Raw genomic sequence first — 20,498 nt, forward strand, 5'->3', positions numbered from 1 at the left:
GGTTTGATCTCAAAGGTCCAATAATTTGATTTACTCCTCCGAATCAATGACATGAGATATAAAGATGAGAATTTAGCCTGTATGAAGTCTGAAGAAGATTTCCTTATATGTTTACAGGAATATGTGCAATCCGAAACTTTAGATATACAAAGAAGCATGGAAATGTGACCCATAACCAAGAGAAAAATTAGTCAGTAGAACCTGGCCCAGATATAGCCAAGTAAATTGAATAAACAAATGGGGATTACAAAACAGCTCTTATAACTACATTCACCAATTTAAAGGGAAATCTGACAACAATAAGGGAGCTAACCAGAAAAATAAACAAATAGAAACTGAAAAGCAGGGATGCCTGGGTGGCTCAGTTGGTTAAATATCTGCCTTCCTGCTCAGGTTATGATCCCAGGGTCCTGGGCTGGAGCCCTCCTGTCAGGCTCCCTGCTCAGCGGGGAGCCTGCTTCTCCCTCTCCCTTTCTCCCTCGACTCTGCGCCCTCTCTCTCTCTCTCTCTCAAATAAATAAGTAAAATCTTTTAGAAAAAAGAAACTAAAAATCAGCACCAAATGGAAATTCTAAAAAGAAAAGATTACATGAAATGAAAAAATCACCGGATGCTGACTAGCAGAAAGAATATCAGTGAATACGAAACATAACAGTAATCATCCAATCTTAAAAACAAAGATAAATGAGGCTAAAAAGATGAAAAGAGTCTCCATGATCCTTGAGATAATATCAAACCAACATTCGTGTACTTGAGTTTGCGAAGGAAAAGAGAGAAATGGCAAGAATAGAGAGCAGAAAAAAAAACTGCAGAAATAAAAGTAATTTATCAGATTCAGTAAAAATGGTAAATGTCCTGATTGAGGCAAGTCAAATAACCCAAGTAACACAAAGGAGACTAAAATAAGGAAAAATACAGTCACATTTCTGAATACCACTGATAAAGAGAAAATCCTAACAGTAGGCTGAATTAAAAAAGTGAATACAGAGGATAGCTGTTAAGAGTCACAAATGATTTCTCATTAAATTTAATTCAAAGTAGTCAAAGGAATACCATCTATAAATTGCTATTAGAAAAAGCTGTCAATCTATAATTTTCTATCCAGGAAAAAAAAAAAGCCTTCAAAAGTTAACGCAAAATAAAAACATTTTCAATCAAACAGAAGCTGATAGAATTCATAACCAGCACACATGCTCTAGAATAAATGTTAAAGGAAGTACTTCAGGCTAAAATTTGATGATAACATATGGAAACTCTGGACTACAAGAAGAGAAGAAGGGTTTGGGAAAAAGTAAATATATGGATAAATTATAAAACAGGTTTTATATATTCTTAATTTCTTTAAAGGAAATTGGCTACATAAAATAAAAATAATAGCAATACATTGTAGTATTTGAAACATGTAGCAGGGGACACCTGGGTGGCTCAGTTAGTTAAGCATCTGCCTTCAGCTCAGGTCATGATCTTGGAGTCCTGGAATTGAGCCCCATCTCGCATGGGGCTCCCCACTCAGAGGGGGTCTACTTCTCCCTCTCCCTCTGCCCCTCCTCCCTGCTCATGCTTTCCCTCTCTCTCTCTCTCAAATAAGTAAATAAAGTCTTTTTTAAGAATAAATAAATAGGGGCGCCTGGGTGGCTCAGTGGGTTAATCCTCTGCCTTCGGCTCGGGTCATGGTCTCGGGGTCCTGGGATCGGGCCCCACATCGGGCTCTCTGCTGGGCGGGGAGCCTGTTTCCGCCTCTCTCTCTGCCTGCCTCTCTGCCTACTTCTAATCTCTCTCTCTGTGTCAAATAAATAAAATCTTAAAAAAAAAAGCTTTAAAAAAGAATAAATAAATAAAACACGCAGCAGTAAATGTTTGTAAATAAAACCAGATTATATGAGTAGGAAAGCATCCTCTTATAACTTTGCTGCATCATTTTATACCAAAACCAGTAAAATATTTGACAGTAGAATATAATAAAATTTTTGTAATTCTATCTCTAGCATTTACCACAAATTGTGGTATATCAAGTAAGTCAAGAGAGGGAATAAGATGGTATGTTAAACAGCACCTAAATAACTCAAAAGATGGAAGAAAGACCAGATGAGACTAATAGACAAGACTGCAAAATGGCAGATGCAAACCCAACCATGTGAATATTAAATATAAATGGACTAAACGCTAATCATATTTAAAAGGCAGAAACTGCCAATGTGGGTAAGTAAGGAAAACCCATCAATATGATTGATGTTTAATAGATGTTAAATCTGCCGAACACAAGTAGAGTGAAATTAAACAAAAGGAAAAGTTAAATCATAGGAACACTAATCATAAGAAAGCTAAAGTAGCCATATAAATATCATGAAAGTAGATTTCAGAACAAAACATATTATCAGAGGGGAAGAGAGATATTTCACAATAATGAAAGCTTAATTCATCAAGGAAATTGGACATTGTTAAACATTTGACTAAAACAGAGTTTCCAAAATTATTAAGCAAATACTGACAGAACTAAAGTAAGAAATCTACAAATCTACAATTATAGTTGGCAATTTCAGTTTCATACTCCTCTCCCGGTAATTATAAAAGCAAGCAGACAGAAAATCAGTAACGATAGAGGAGGCTTGAATAATAGTATCAACCAAATCAATATAATTGACTTAAAGAAACACTGCACACAACAATGGAAAAATACACATTCTCTTTAAATGCACATGGAACAATCACAAGTAAAGACTATTTTCTTGGGAATAAAAAGAAGTGTCAAATTTAGAAAGGACTGAAATTATTCGGAATATGTTTTCTGATTACAACAAAAATAAATTAGAAATAAAAAAAACAAAGATATATGAAAAATCTCCAAATATTTTGAAGCTACACAACCCATTTCCAAGTAACTCATGGGTTAAGAAAAGAAATATAATGGAAATTTTAAATATTTTGAGCTGCGAATGATGAAACTATATCTAAATTTGTAGGATGTAAGTAAAGCAATACACAGGTATAAATGTACAGCTCTAAAATGGTTATATTAGAAAAACAGGTTTTAAAGGCTTTCACCTTAAGGAGCTCAAAAAGCAAGAGCAAATTAACCCCAACGAAAGCAAAAGAAAAGAAATAACAAATATAAGAGCCAAAATTAATAAATTAGAAAGTAGATAAGCAATAGAAAAAATTTAAAAAATTATAATATGTATCCTTAATTTTTCATAATGTACCTAGAGTCCAAATTTTACCACTTCATGCAGAATAGAGAATCCCTACAGCAATAATGGTCCACGTGCCATTTCCCAGTGTCCTTTATGCTGTAGTTGTCACATGTAATTCATCTATATGCATTATAAACCCCACAAATAATCTTAGAATATTTGCTGTATGCATTTGTATTTTAAAGGAACTAAGTAGAAATCATTTTGTATTTACCCAAATATTCAGAATTTATTTTTTTTAAGATTTTATTTATTTGAGAGAGGACAGAGAGAGAGAGAGAATGAGAGAGACCATGAGTGGGGGAAGGGGCAGAGGGAGAGGGAGAAGCAGACTCCCCATTGAGCAGGAAGCCCAAAGCAGGGCTTGATCCCACATGACCTGAGCTGAAGGCACACGCTTAAACAACTAAGCTACACAGGAATCCTGAAAATTTCTAATGTTCTTTATTGGCTCCTGAAGAGCTGTGTAACCTTCTGGTGTCATTCTTCCTCAGCCTGAAGAATGTCCTAGAGCATTTATTTTGTGTCTGGTGGTGACAAATAATCCTAGTTTCATTTTGACTGAAAACATTTATCTCACCTTTATTTGTGAAGGATACTTTCACCAGGTAACAGAATTCTGAGTTGATTTTTTCCCCCATCAACACTTTTCAGAGGATCTTCCATTGTCTTCCAGCCTCTGTACTTACTGATGAGAAATCCATAGCTATCTGAATGAGGCATGTAATATAGGACAGTGGTAGCATTTCAAGTCTGTGGGGAAAGGACTGCTTTTTCAATAAGTGGTCTCAGAGCTATTGAGTATGCATGTGTACAAATGAAACTTTATGCCTCCCCCACACTATACACAAAACTCAATTCCATGGTCCCTTTTCAGATAGTCAGAAGAGGTAAATTCATCATAAACCTCTACCGATAATGTGGAAAGTCCACAAAATGGTGGAGGGCCTTGATGGATTTACGAGGTAAGACTGACTCTCTATATAGGGGTTGGGAAACTATGGCCCACCAAATTAGTCTGACCACTCACCTTTATAAGGCCTGAAAGCTAAGAACAGTTTTTAAATTTTTAAAGTGTTGATTGAAAAAAATAAAGAATTTGTGACAGAGACTATATATGGCCTGTAAAGCTTAAATTATTTAATATCTGGCCCTTTACAGAAAGAGTTTGCTATTCCCTGCACCTAGGACTGAATATATCTTCACCTACATTGTTTCCTACTTAGAGAGAGGGCATTTTCTAGAAACTCCCTGTGGTCAAATGTGCACCTTTTCTTCATGAGGATGGCATCACTGAAGTAATCATATGATTGTCCAGGCTAGTGTTTATGTTAGACCAGGCCCCAGGAGTATAATAGAATAACCTCTAGACATAAGATAAAACTTTACTTATGATATAATCTTATATGAAAGCAACAGAATTTATTCCTGAATGAAAGGCAGAGGCCTAGAGAATTGGGGATAGGTGGTCACACTTTCTGGAGAGCTTCTCAGTTCACTGTCACACAGAATCAAGGGGACACCTCCTGGAGTTCTAACTACTTTCCCTCTTCAGGTATTTGTCTCTCAAAAGACAAGCTGAGAGGATGAGAAAACAAAGCAGAATACAAAAGATCACTGGGATCTTGGTTTGGGGACACCATGGAGTTCAATGCAGCTGAGAACTACAGAACCAAAGTGTTGATGTTGAGAGCTCTGTTAGGCTCTTTGAAATCTCTTCTTTCTGTGAGTGATAGCCCTGCTATGCCTTGGATGTTTCCCAGCATGGTCAATAGTTGTATCTTTAAAATAAGAGTTGTCTGGGGGCACCTGGGTGGCTCAGTCAGTTGGGCCTCTGACTCTTGATTTCAGCTCGGGTCATGACCTCAGGGTCCTGAGATGGAGCCCCACATCAGGCTTCACACTCAGCACAGAGTCTACTTGTCCCTCTTCCTCTGTTCCTCCCCATGCGCGAGCGCTCTCTCTCTCTCTCAAATAAACAAAATCTTCTAAAATAAAAGTTTTATGGGTGCTGGTCATCTGGGGTACCAGGAGAGGGAGGAGTGGGCAGTGGCTATTACACCTCTGTCTGCATCCAGGTTTTGGAAGATACGATTGAAGGACCATAAAAGGTAGTTACAGGGAAGATAAGAGTGAAGAGGGCAGAAGGAGAGAGGAGGAGGGAAGAAAGAGGTATCCACTTGGAACCAATGCAACACTGTGTGTCAACTATACTTCAATTAAAAAAACAACAACAACAAACAGCAAAAACCCCCAAAAACAATAAAAAAGAGGTCAACTCCCCCCCACCCCCGCATGCATTCACTCACACACACACAGACCCACAAATTAACACCTCCAACTTTATTCTCCCAAAATGTTTTCTTTTTTCCCTGATTTGTATTTATGGAACTACATTATATCCGCCAACAATCCCCAGTGTGAACAGAGAAGTCTACAGAAAGTGCCACCTTTGACTCCAGTGGCTGAAATCAACCATTTTATAAGTGAAGTTGTCCATTCATATCCATTCACTTAATAGGCCCAGTGTTACAACCCCCTTTTTGGTCTCTGAACTATGATGCATATTGCTTGGTAATGATACCAGGATTTTTCACAGAATGACAGGTTTCTCTTTCTCGCGTTTATTTTTTTTTAAGATTTATTTATTTATTTGACAGACAGAGATCACAAGTAGGCAGAGGCAGACCGGGGGGGGGGGGGGCGGGCAGGGAAGCAGGCTCTCCGCGGAGCAGAGAGCCCGATGTGGGGCTCGATCCCAGGACTCTGGGATCATGACCTGAGCCGAAGGCAGAGGCTTTAACCCACTGAGCCACCCAGGTGCCCCTCTCATGTTTATTTTTATTCTCAAAAACAAATATTCCAAGGTAAGAGGGTCGGGGGTACAGTGAAGTTCTGGGATTAATTGTGTATAAAGACTGACTTCCCAAATTGCTTGGTAACTAAGAACAGTAGTTTTTAAATAGGATATGCTATTGTGTAGAGGATTTCATTAAGAGTTTATGAGTAGGTGGGACACCTGAGTGGCTCAGTCAGTTAAGTATCTACCTTCAGCTCCAGTTATGATCCCAGGATCCTGGGATCGAGTCCCACCTCAGGCTCCCTGCTCAGAGGGGAACCTGCCTCACCCTCTCCCTCTGCCTCTCTCTCTCTCTCTCTCTGACAAATAAATAAAATCTTTATTTAAAAAAAAGAGTTTATGAGTAGAGATGAGATGAGATTGAGGGTTTTTGTCAATGGAGTGGTGTGCTAAGTAATAGCTACGAAGTCTGTCAAAAAGGGGAACAGGTCAGGGATGGAATAAGGGTTAAAGAAGACTTTTTCATATTCCTTGCAAATGTTTTAAAAGCGATTTTTGCGGAGAATATAAGATCACTTTGTTTTATAGATGTGGTAAGGGTCAGGCATGTTTGTTTCAAACATCACTTAATTTTAAAATTTTATATTAAGAGATCATGTAGGGGACTAGGGTGAGGTTAGCATCAGGTACACAAGAATCAGTTCCATCTACTGTGTTACTTGGTAATTTGGGAAAATGGGGAATTTATATAACACATAGACTGGCCTGGTTCTCAGGGGTGACATGAAGATTCAGAAAGACTGACTGGCAGTCTTTCTGAAGATTCAGAAGACTGAGTGGCAGATGTGATGTGAGGTTTAGCGATGGACGAGGGTCACTAGTGATGGATGCGCATCACAGAAGTTCTTTTGGGTGGTGGAATAGTTGATAAGATAAAAGTAGTGGTTTTACTTAAATGGAAGAATTACACAGCAGCTATCGATGGTGTGAACAAGGATCAGAGATTTCTGTTGATAACATTACTATTAGTAAAAAGAGCGATGTAAAATAGGATGATGGTTAGGGATGGATTCAAAATTAGGGATATATCTTTCTCATATAACTTGCTTATCACACAATCACAGGTATTATAGGGGACAGTGGAGCAGGGGTGTGTCCAACAGTTGGTGAGAGTTAAAGATGGTATCAGGGTCAGTGATGGGATGAAATCAGGGAGGGCTCTTGGCTCTGAATACTAATTGGACATTATAAAGGAGTAATTTATAACTGAAAGGGGGCTTAGTAGCAGTAAGGGATCAAGTGAGTGTCGGCGAAGGGTTGAGCATCATGTGTGTCCATTTTTCAGATTAGCTGCTCATAAAACAGAATCTTTATTATCATGACTATTATATCAGTGTTAGGATAACAGTCAGGAATGGGGGCGGTGCCTGGGTGGCTCAGTCGTTATGCATCTGCCTTCAGCTTAGGTCATGATCCCAGAGTCCTGGGATCGAGCCCCGCATTGGGCTCCCTGCTTGGCAGGAAGCCTGCTTCTCCCACTCCCACTCCCCCTGCTTGTGTTCCCCCTCACCATGTGTCTCTCTCCGTCAAATAAATAAAATCTTTTTTAAAAATAAATTTTAAAAAAAAGAGTCAGGGATGGGATGGATCTAGAATTTTGTGAAGTTTGGGGGATTTGCTATGTTTTCTATATAATTGATAATTGATCATTTAAAATACTGATTTTACATAGGATAAGGTACTGGATTGGGGTCAGGGACAGATGTCAAGTCAGCAGTAGATAAGACACTAAAAAAACTGTTAGGATAAGGAATGTGCTAAGGATGGATACTTTACATATTACTTCATCAGGAAAACAGTACATAGTACAGATAGGGTGGCGACTCAGAAGCAGTGATGGGGCCAGATGTCTAGTTGGCTGTGAAATATGGTGATATATACATATAAGCAAAGGGTATTCTTTTATAACTATCAGAATGTTTGTTTGCTATATTATTTGGTAGTGGAAAGCACTGCTTTTACATAAGGGATAGGTTTGAGCGTCTACGTCGGAATGAGATTATAGAATAAATGGAAGGTCAGGAATGGATTGAGGTCAGGTTCAGAGATAGCTGCATTGTACATTACTTGTTCAAAAAATAAAGTGAGCAGTCCAGTAGCAATGAACACACCTAGGACCTCAATCTTGTTTTTTTGTTTGTTTGTTTAGATTTTACTTATTTACTTGTCAGAGAGAGAGAGAGAGAGACAGAGAGAGAGCACAAGAAGGGGGAGAGGCAGGCAGAGGGGGAAGTAGGTTCCCCGCTGAGCAAGGAGCCCCATGCAGGACCTGAGCAAGGAGCCCCATGCAGGACCTGGATCATGACTGGAGCCGAAGGCAGGCGCTTAACCAACTGAGCCACCCAGGTATCCCCCCAATCTTGGTTTTTAATACCATGCCCCAATAAAAGGAACCAGGACTCCTTGGAGAAAGGGCTGATTCTAGGACTGGGGCAGGAAATATGCAAGATGAACTGGGAGCATCTTCCAGTGCCAGAAAGTAAGAAAATTCTCCCCCAAAGCTGCACTGATGGGAGTTATCAAAGGGACATAGGGGTCAACAGATTGAGCTCCCAATGACCAAACTGGGAACAATTTCAGCAATGAAATAAAGTAGTATTTGCTTATAAAGAATATATCCAAGAGTCCACACTGGTATAAATACATGAATGAATAAATAAGTGAAGAAAAAGAGACAAATCTCCCATGCAAAGAATCCCAAATAATTTATGTAGCTACTCAGCTTTTGAGAAGGGAGAGCATAACTTTATGCTCCTTAAATGTGGGCTGATCATGGAGACTTCCTTCTAAAGAGTAGAGTATATGAGAAAAGGCGGCGGGGGTGGGGGGGCAGTAACTGTATCGCGAAGGAACCTGGAAAACACTACCTCATCCAGGTGATCGAGGTTAACTAAGTTCTGTTGACATTATATATGCTTGACATGATGTGATGAAAATGGCACTTGACCTCTGTGATCTTCTTCCTCAAACTGTAATAACCCCAGTCTAGTCATGAAAATAACAGCACACAAACCCCAATATAGAGGCCTTACACAAAATATCTGACCAGTAGTTTTCAAAACTATCAAGGTCATCAAAAGCAAGGAAAGTCTGAGAAGCTCACAGCTTCAGAGGAACCCAAGAAAACATGACGACTAAATGTAACAGGAAGACTCCATGATCAGCCCACATTTATGGATCTTGGATGGGATCCTGGACCCCTGAAAAAGGACATTAGGTAAAAACTAAGGAGATCTGAAGAAAGTGTGAACTCTAGCGAACGTCATGTTCCCGATTGTGACAAATGCACTGCACTACTACAAGATGTTAATAATAGAGGAAACCAGGTGCGGAGATATGTGAACTCTGCACTATTTTAGCAAATCTTCTGTAAATACAAATTTATTCTGAAATTAAAAGTTTATTTAATGGGGGCGCCTGGGTGGCTCAGTTGGTTAAGCATCTGCCTTTGCCTCAGGTCATGATCCTAGGGTCATGGGATGGAGCCCCACATTGGGCTCCCTGCTCAGCAGGGTGTCTGCTTCTCCCTCTGAGAAATAATACAGTGATTTAATCCTATTCTGTGGTGCTCTATGTACAGCCATTTTAATTACTCCCAATGTTCTGCTAGCATTGAAGACATTCTGTGTTTTCATTACACTGAGAGGTATTCTTGGGTGTAAAGTTATCACCCAGGAGACTGGCACAGTGTGTGGGCCAACAGGATGGCCTTGGAGGCCGCCACATATCAAGGAGGCTTCTCATCCCCAATGATCACACTCATCATTGACCTCTTCGAAGTTCTATGTTAGGGTGTCCAGGGGACAGGTTTTATAAAAGGCCTTCAGAGAGGGGTTCAGCAGAGCTGTATCACCAGCTGTACCAACATAATACTCAGGATCTAGGTCAAGGTCTTCAGGGCCTCAGCAATTTCCTGACCCTCCCCAACTTCCTAACCAGACCTCCTCTTACACCTTGAATTGAGTTGATCTGATCACTTAGTGCCATGTTTTTACTGGTAGAAGCCCCTTCAAATCACATAGGAAGCTTTTGAAAGCAAAAAAAAAAAAAAAACACTACAGCCTATACTCCATACCGAAAATTCTTTATGTTTGGGATGAAATCCTCACATCAGTATTAGTAAAGTTTTCTCCGGGTGACAATCATCAACCTAATGCCTGTTTTCTGTCTCCTGCTTTCCTAATTTCATCAACGCTTGCTTTTTGGGTCTCAGTCGTCTACTCTTAGTGGGCTGTTGGAGTCTTCCTCATCCAAACTGGAGATAACTACTGCATACTGGACACAGGGGGCACCCAGTTAGCTTCCTGTCTGGATATCCTGGCCAGGCCAAAATTACCCTTCAAGACAGCAAACTGAAGCAAGGAAGGTCTGGTGAGCCAACACTCAGAGAAGAAAGAAGAGCGCAGGAGCCCAAGTGGGCCTCCAGGTGTCAACACTGACCCAGAAGGAACAGGAACCTGCAGACTGGCAGGTTTTGAGACCTCTGGAAGGCAATTTTGAGACCTCTGGAAGGTTCTTTGGTGTGTGTTAGCCCTCCTGTGTGTATCCTGACTGTTTCCCTGCCTGGTGCAGAGTGAAGCCCTTGAAGTAGGCTTCTCAGTTCGCCTGCCATCTGTGGCCCAAGGGGGGAGAAGCTAGGGTGGCAGGCCCCCCTCTGCAGCCATGCTTGGGGGTATGGAGTGGGAGGCGGCAGCTCCAGAGAAGGGAGGGGGCAGGGTCGCAAGTCTGACACCAAAGGTAGGGAAGGAGAGCATGGTAGAACTACCTGGGGCTGAGAGGGGACCCAGCTGCCGAGCAGAAGAAAGCCTCCAAGTGTTTCCAAGCCGGACCCAGATGGCCAAGAAAAGGTGAGGGGCCCTCAGAGGCCTTTGTCATGGAGGGCCTGTCCCTGTCCTCTGAGGGCCTCACTGCCACCAAAAAATTCCCATCAGTTCCACCCAGTGCCACGCTCTGTGAGCAGAGAGAGCAGTGCTGGGGCCCCGGCTGCAGCCTGTCTGCCCACCAGGGTGAGGACACAGTGGGCGGGCCCTCAGCCCAGAGCCAGCTTCTCTCTGGGACACCACTTCCTGACCCTCCACCTCTGGTTCTGAAATTGTACGCGTCACAAAAGCCACGGCGGACCTGAGGACAGCTACCGGGAAAGGCCCCAGCGTTGCTTTCACAAATGACTCAAGGAGGGGGTGACTTTCACAGAGCCTCCCGCCCTTCCCCTGCACCCCCAAGTGAAGGACCCCCCTGCTCTGCCCTCGCATTCTCCCAACTGGCCAGCGCCACACAGGCTCAGGCTCATCCTGCGTTGGTTGTCCTATGCCCCAGTGACCGCTAGGTGCCGACAGAGACCTGGCAGGACGCCTGGCCTCTTCTAGGGCTGAGGGCAACCTTTCCGTGGGTTCAGTTTGTCCTTGCCCAAGGGGGAAAATGAGGGCCCAGGACCAAAGAGTGACCCCAGATCTGTCCCCTCAATCGCTCACAGGGAATAAAGGTTGGAAACTACTCCCTGCTCGCACCTGGGACATTCTCCTTTTGCAGTCCTCTCCCTGCCCTGATCACAGTGTGTAGGGATAGCTCCCTACTCCACCTATCCACTAGGATAGGTGCTGCCAATGTAGCTGCCTTTGCTGTCCCTGTGTTCCCCAAACCTACAGCATCCCTCCCCCAGGTGGTAGTGGATGGCGAGGCAGGTTCTCTCTGGACTCCAGCATAACCCATCATCTAGGAGCACTGTGGGCAGGACTAAGGACAAGGGCCACATTTTAGTAGATGTGAGACTGAGCTCATCATTTAGCTTCTCTGTGCCTACCTTTCCTCATGGACACAATGAGAATTGTAATGGTACCTACCTCATGGGGCTATTCTGGGAATGAAAGGATTCCTTGTGTCTAAAACACCTGCGACAATACCTGGCACGTAGTAAGTACCCAGTGTATGTTAGCCATTCTAATTTGTCCTCTTGGATCCTTGCGGTGAGGTCTCAGTAATTAGCTTTTCCTTTTCTTTTTCTTCATTATCATTATTATTATTATTACTTTTTTTTATTTTTGGCATTTCCCTCTTAGGCCTCCTAGTTTCTGACTATAGGCTTTGCCCCTGACATCATCAACTGTGTCTGGTGGTTGCTCAGCTCTTTTTGGTCCCCGTGTTCTTGAAAGCCCCAGTGTTGCTATTGCTGCTGTGATGCTCTGGGTTGAGCCAGGCCTGACAATATATTATTTGAGTCCCAGTGTTCTGGGGAGAAAGAACATTAGAGAAAGTAGAAATTCCCTCAATCTACAGATAGAAACCTTTCCCTTCTGGTGTAAATATTTGACCCTAGGAGCACAGCTTCTGGACCCACGCATAGAAGGCTGCTCTTAGGATGCTAGTTCCATGTCTAGCCAAGAGGTACTGTGCTTTTCCTACTCAAGTACACGGTTTTATTTGAACAAGACCTTACACAGCCCCCAGGTTCCCACATTTAATACTTTTCTAGCCCCAAACTGAGATATGTCTTAAGTACTTTGTATGTTAACCCTGTTGAGTTGTTCAGCATGCTAGCTAAATCACAGCTAAGAGAACTGGAAACACAGACAGTCTCACTTGGGGCAGAGCCTCAGAGCAGAATCAGACACCTTCCTCCAAAAACCAGCCTGCCAGGCCCATTAGAGAGCACACCAAACCAGAAGTTGTCAACTATGTTGCATAATCAGCCAGATGTGTCCACACAATGACTCATGCTAATAAATCACATATAAATTTAAGAAATAGAACCAGGTGTTCCTAATGAATGTATTTCAAGAATAATTGCAGTGAGCGGAAAAACAAGGCCCAGCATGAAGAGGGTGCTTGCAAAGATAAAAGTGACCAGATTGTGCATGATTGGGTTGGGCAGTTTCATTAGCAACTCCCTCTGTACCAATAAGCCATGCTCTAAGAATCCACGGCAAATTTCCAGATTTTTGTTAAGGTCGGCAAGGTTCTTCACACCAGCTGTCCCTCTGGCAAAAAAAACCTTATTTTAAATTTTTTTTATTTTTATTTTTAGTTTTTAAGTAATCTCTTCACCCAGTGTGAGGCCCAAACTCACAACCCCGAGATCGAGAGTCGCGCTCTCCACCAACTGAGCCAGCCAGGTGCCCCCGAAAAAAAACTTTAAAAAACCTGGATGAAACGTAAAGAATGCCTTCTTTAAACAGTTGAAAAGCTGAAAAGGGAGTAAAGTGTTACCTAGACAAAATAAAGAGAAAATCAAGACCTAGATATTTTCCAAATCAGAACATTGTTCACATAACCTCTTAGGATAAGAGGAACATAAACAAAAGGTTGAGATGTATACAACCTATGGAGTCTAACAGGACTGCCTTCCTTCAACTGGCTGACACCCAAAAGGCTCCCCACCGAGGGTACACGGAAGTTCATCTTAAGTTCTACTTCTGTGATATGTAGGCAATCCCAACCCTGAAAATTTAACGTTGTCCTCCACTGAGAGTACCCCCGATTACCCCCTCAGTATTCCATCTGGCAGAGGCAAATGGAAATCAGAATGTGACTTCATCCTGGCCTAAAGTTCTTATGACAGATCATTGTTAAAGGATGCAGACCGGAATAACCAGGCAAATAGCAAACATGGCACGTGGGCAAAAATAAGCAGAACAATAAAGACTGAAGCGAGACACACAAAATTTCAGTTGATAGAATTATTAGACACAGATCACAAAACAACTATGCTTATCATGTTTAAAGTTATAAAGAAGGAAATCCCACGTCTGGTCAGTGTAGAATAACAGAGACCAACTTACTTACTCTCATGCCTGAACAACAAAAAACTACACAAAAATGAAACAACGATTATCAAGACACGGGACATCAGGTTACAAGGGACAGTGACCCAAAAAGATAGTTAACAGAAAATGTATTCCCTGCAACTGTCCCAGCTTGTTGCCTTGAAAGTTTCCAGGTTTCATCAAGAGAGCCTGGTGGATTTCCTGAATTGAGGTGATGGGTAGGAGTGTTGGGAAGAATGAAGTGGCTAAAGTTTGCTAGACAGATTACCAGGGAGGGGACTGCACAGAGAGAAAACTTAGCAGATCTGCAGGGATACATATGTGTGATGTGTGAAACTACCCAAGACCAGGGAAAGAGCTCTCCAAAAAGACTATAGGGAACAGTACCCAGCAGTCATGCAGGACGGAAAATAGGACCTATTCCTACCTACCAGACTTCACAATCATGGGACTGGGTGCAGTACTCATAAAGATCTTGCCTCAGTAGTGTGGCATAATTACTCCTCCCCTAACTGTGGTTCTGGTGCTTAACAAATCCAAAGAACCCGGTTCTTTCCAAGTAGCTAAACTGCATCCTAGGAAAAAGGTTAAAAATATTTCCAGATAAACAAAAATGTCCAGTATCCAACAAAGTAAAATGTCACAGTGTCTGGTAGCCAACAAAACATTACAGGCATACAAAGAATCAGGGAAATACATCGCATAATGAAGGAGAAACCAATGAAACTAACCTGAATCTGACAGGGTTGGTAATACTGGCAGAAAAGGAAATTAAGACAACTATTATAACTGTATATCCGTGTTCTAAAGAACAAAAAGGAGATATGGAAGATATAAAAGAGCCCAAATCAAAATTCCATAGATGAAAAATATAATATTTAAAATGAAGACTATACTGGATGATATTAACATCACCTTAGCCATGGTGAAAGATTAGTGAACTTGAAGACATAGCAATGAAAACTCTATCTATCTATCTACCTTCTATCAAACACTGAGCTCAGGGTGCCTGGGTGGCTCAGTCGGTTAAGCATCTGCCTTCAGCTCAGGTCATGATCCCCTGGTTCTGGGATCCATCCCTGTGTCAGTCTCCTTGCTCAGCGGAGAGTCTGCTTCTTCCTCTCCCACTGTCTGCTGCTCCCGATCTGCTTGTGCTCTCTCTCTCTCGCTTTCTCTTTCTGTCAAATAGAAAAATAAATTCTTTAAAAAAAAACCACTGAGCTCATACTACTACCAATCTAACAAAACATGGTTCTATTTAGTGTCCTCCTTTTCATAGTTTTCTTGTTTGTTTTTTTAAAAAAGATTTTAGTGGGGCGCCTGAGTGGCTCAGTGGGTTAAGCCTCGGCCTTCGGCTCAGGTCATGATCTCAGGGTCCTGGGACTGAGCCCCGCATCGGGCTCTCTGCTCAGCGGGGAGCCTGCTTCCTCTCTATCTCTGCCTGCCTCTCTGCCTACTTGTGATCTCTGTCTGTCAAATAAATAAAATCTTAAAAAAAAAGATTTTATTTATTTATTTATTTGACAACGAGAGAGGAAGAGGGAGGGAGAGCACAGGCAGGGGGAGCAGCAGGCAGAAGGAGAGGCAGACAGAGGCAAAGGGAGAATCAGACTCCCCAATTGAGCAGGGAGCCTGACGAAGGGCTCAATCCCAGGACCCTAGGATCATGACCTGAGCCAAAAAGGCAGACGCTTAGCCAACTGAGCCACCCAGGCCCCCGTCCTTTCCATATTTATAACTACCTTCTCTGACCATGAGAGACTGGGCCTCTATTGTCCAAATATTTTTACTTTCTTGCTTAATACTAGAATTCACTAAAAGTAGTTCAGAATTGATAATGTGTAACTATAAAGAACACACTACCTGGAAAGCCTACACAAAATTCATTTTTGAAGTAACTATAGATAGGATGATAGACACATTGATATAGAAAGAGATACAGAAGCATGTCTCTTCATATATATATATGTTCATATATACACTTACATATTCGTGTGCTGAAGTACATATATGTATACGTGTGTCTATATGTGTATGTGTGTGTGTGTATGCATATTTCCTACCTCTGTCTAAGCCTAGAAATGCGACATCACACTGGCAACTGGCATACTTAGTGTTCAGATCTTATTTTGGAAATATCATTCTCTACCACAAGGAAACAAAGTTCTTCGGAGAACTGGCTGATCCCAAAGCTGGGACTGGGAAAGTACATGATGCCCCTTGCATACCATGCTATTGAGAAAAAAGAAGAAAGTGGCCAGGTACATGTCAAAAGGACAGAAGAGTCAGCTTAAAGTGTGTAGCAATGGCCAAATCAGGGACAAACTGAGCATCAATATTAAATAATGGCAAAACCAGATTACAATCCACTGAAAAAAATAAGAATTCTATCTCCTGAAATAAATAAATAAGTAAATGAGGTAGAAGGAAAAACTTTTTCTTACAACAGGATATGAACTAAGAAGTACAGAAGAAATGACGGAATTAGAAAATCACCATTTGTCATCCATCATAATAGTAACTGATTTAGGCAAGAATCAACAATGGATACTAACACTAGGGGTAAACGTTTGACATATAACCAGTTAATTCCATAGTTTCAAAATATCTCCCAGAAAATATTTATTATTTACAAAGGGGAATATTATAACTTTACAGCAGAGAAAGCTGGCAGACACAGCTTTAAGGGAAAGACCAAAGTGATCACAAAGGTAACATTAGATATGGGACAAATTGACATTTCTTTGCATCTTGATATGATGCCAAGAGAAGAACACATTGCTTCTGTGATATTTCTGCCAAAAAAAAATGCATAACGAGAATCTAATCACGAGAAAACATTAGATAAACCCAAACTGAGGGACATTCTACAAATAACTGCCAGTTAATCCTCAAAAGTTTTGAGGTTATGACAAAGGCAAACTGATGAATGGCTCCAGATTAAAGAGACTAAGTAAAGAGACATGACAATTGAATGCAGTTCATGATCCACAAGTTTTTTATTCCTATAAAGGACTTTGTGGAGATAATTGGTAACATTTGAATAAGGTCTGTTGCTGAGTTAACAGTGCTGTGTCCATGTTAATTTCGTGGGTTTTGTAATTGTGCTGTGGTTTTAAAAGAAAATGACCTTGCTCTGTAGGAATATAAACTGAAGTATGTGTCTGCAACTTATTTTAATGGTTTAGAAAAAAATATCACACATGTAGATACATAAACACACACATAGAGAATGATAAAGCAAATGTAATAACAAGCTGCTGGTAATTTGGGTGATAAGTACTATACTTTCAACTTCTCTGTATGTCTGAAATTAGGCTTAAAAGGTTTTTAAAAATCCATCATGCTTAATAATATGAGAAAGTTTTGTTAAAACTATTAGGTAGAAATTGTATGAGGAACAAGATATTTACACAGTCCCGAAGTAGAAAATAGTAACTTCCCAGTGGAGAAACCTAACATGCATCACCATCAGCAAGTATTCAAGGTTAACATCATTAATGCTGAAATCCACAATACGTGTCTCCTGATAGATAGTACGCAATGAGAAGGAAACAAAGTAAGTTTATAGGATAACCTGAATCTAATCCTGAAGCAACATCACATGAATCCAAATTGAGAGAACTTTCTTGAAATATAACTGAGCTGTATTCTTCAAAAATTTGAGTCATAAAAGACACTGAGGAAGTGTTTCAGATTAAAGAAGGATAAAGAGACACCACAACTAAATAAATGCAAGACCTCTTACAAAATATATTGGAAAGTCTGGGGTGCCCGGATGGCGCATTTGGTTGAGCAACCAACTGTTGGTTTTAGCTCGGATTGTGGTCTTGGAGTGGTGGTCTTGGGAGTCATGGTCTCGGGGTCGTGAGATTGAGCCCCGCGTGGGGCTCTGCACTCAGCGCAGAGTCTACCAAGGACTTTCCCTCCCTCTCCCCTTACCTCACCCCCGCTAAAATAAATGAATCTTTAAAAATTTATAAAAAAATAAATTGGAAAGTCTGAGCGAAGAGTATATAATAAGCTTTTGAACTGTTCTCCCAAAATTTCTGGGCGAGATAATTTTGAAAGGAAAGGTTTACAAAATGAATCTGAAAGCGTTCATTCTTTTTCTGTGCTCTGAAGTTGTTCAAGTTGTATTGGAATCACATTATTTTTGAAAGTTTTGTAGAATTTTCTTAATCTGGTGGCATTTATCAGAAGGAGGGAGATCCTTATCTAAATTTATTTTACTTTCTTTCGCAATTGGCCTACTAGACTTTCTTTCGCTACTACAGTCAATTTAGCAAGTTTTAGTATAGTATAAATTATCTGCATTTTCAAATTTATTTATAAAGTGTTGTGCACTGAGGCTTCTGTTTTCTGGCTGAAAACAATAGATAGTTATTTCTCATGATTTTGTGGATTAGTTGGGGGATCCTTCTGGTTTGGGCAACTTCACATGATCTTGTGTTTGCAATGAGACTGAATGATCTGGGAAGGCTTTCTTCACATATATGGTGACCGGTAGGCTGTTGACTGAAACATCCTAGTTCTCCACATGGTCTCCTCAGGCTCATCTGGGTGAAGATGTCTCAGAGTTCCAAACTCAGCAAGAGAGAGAAGGCGCCAGTTCATGGCATTCTGAATGCACCACATTTGTTAAAGCACGGCTAAACAAAGCCAGTCATATGGTCTAGCCTCAACTCAAAGAGTGGAGTAACAGGGCTCCACCTCTTGATGGGGAGTGTGGCAAAATCACTAGTGCTAAAAGACTGGCATTTGGGAACGGGGAGAGTCTGTGGTCATCCTGCAATTTATCACACCTTGTCTGGTTGAGTACTGATAGCCTTCTCTAAAGTCGATGTAGTCATGTAGGGGTTTACACGGGCCATAAACACCTAATACTGTGTGGCCACTCTGAGAGACCCATCTGTATATTTCTTCTCCACACTTCCTGGTGCCAGACTTCTAACACTGGCCTTTCCAAGTCCGTGGGCAGTTTGGTCAAGCTATTAACTACTGTCCACAAATAGATTAATATTCTAGGCCATTTCTCCTTCAAGTGGACACACTTGGAGTTCTGAGCAGTACTATTACTTCACTACTGTCCTTCTGGGCTAACCCTGAGTAAGGCTGCAATGTACCATCTATATGCTTTTGCCTGGTTCCAGCAGACCAAGCAGATGTAGATACACACCAGTTCCAGTCTTTACTCTCTCTGTTAACTGGTCATAGGAAATTCTATGAAGGCTGCAGGAAAAGGAGTAAGCATGTAGAGTGGAAGTCTAAATCACCTGTTCATGCAGTCACTAACGCCTTCCATACTGGCTCAGCTTGAATGTTCTCCTATGCCATTTTCATTTTACAATGGAATACTGACATATATATGTATGTATGTATATATGTATTATGATCTGATGGGTTAACAACACATATTTCGTGATGGGAAATTCAGGTTAAATAGTAATTTGGTATTTCATAATCCAATCTTCAGTCTCTACAAGGGTACAGTAGCAAACCAGGATTTGCTTTTCTACTAGAGAATTGCTGCCAAAAAAGGGGATGCCTTACTCAAAAATTCTAGGAGTCTGGTGCAGTAATTCTCCAGTTGGGGCATGCCAGAGACTACACAGAGAATATCTGTCTGCCACAGACACTGTGACAACCCTGAAACACTTGGGTCTGATGGATCCAATCAGGAAAACCAATCAGGACAGTTTTCATGAGAGCCAGCTCTGCTATACAGCCTCTACTCCCATTGGCCCCACTCAAAAATGGTACCATGATAGACTTCCTGGCCCATGGGTTGGAGAAGCACACCTGAATGTGGTATCTGCTCTCTACAGAATCCAAAGAAGCCTACAAAATACAAAGCTTTTTCCTTAGATGTGTGTTGCAAAAAGGCACAGCTACTTATTTCGGGCCACTGGATCTGTCATAAGGTCACTAATAAGGCCGGCTCCGACATTTCATGGGAACTAGCTCTCATTCACTGGCATGCATGCATCTTACTAAGGTATCTCGACTACCTATTGCTTTCTGTTCATTAGCGCTAGTTAGCAGAGCAGGAGAGTTGACAGAGAAAGGAAGTAAAGAAATTGAAGCAGTGTCTCATGTTCTCTCCAAGATATACTTCATGGCATCTGTTGATGAGGCTAGGAGGCTGGTAATGAATCGGATAGGTTAATATCCACATACTGATGAAGGAGGCATTAATTTTCCAGACCCAGATAAACACGGATGAAGAAGGCCCATAGTTTCCAGGGATAGATAGGAGTTCCATTAGCTGAGAACCACATGCATTTTGCAGACGCCACATCAATCCAGGGCAGAGATCGGGCAATGAATGAGCTGTTCATGGGAACAGTAGTATGTGTGTATCATCAGATCAGCAAGAGTTAGCTCGTGTATATGGGCTGGGTTCCATTCTTGGAAGTTTTTAAAAAGGCCTGGAGAGTAAGTTCCTCCTTCATCAAAGTCCCTCACACATGAATTTACATGTTCCTCTTTGGCACACGCCTTACACTTTGTACAGCTTTGTACAATGTAGCACTCCTTCCGTGCAGCTACGGGTCTCAGAAAGCAGGAGAGCTTGGCATCTATACGGGCCAGCACTAGGACAAAGTCATGCTATTGTGTGAACTTCCCACAGACACTCACATGGATACAGAACCTTCAGGGGTCCACAGAGCATTTTGTAACAGT

This window comes from Lontra canadensis, unplaced genomic scaffold (assembly GCF_010015895.1).
Source record: "Lontra canadensis isolate GAN:19392208 unplaced genomic scaffold, GSC_riverotter_1.0 scaffold138, whole genome shotgun sequence".
Classification (NCBI taxonomy): domain Eukaryota; kingdom Metazoa; phylum Chordata; class Mammalia; order Carnivora; family Mustelidae; genus Lontra; species Lontra canadensis.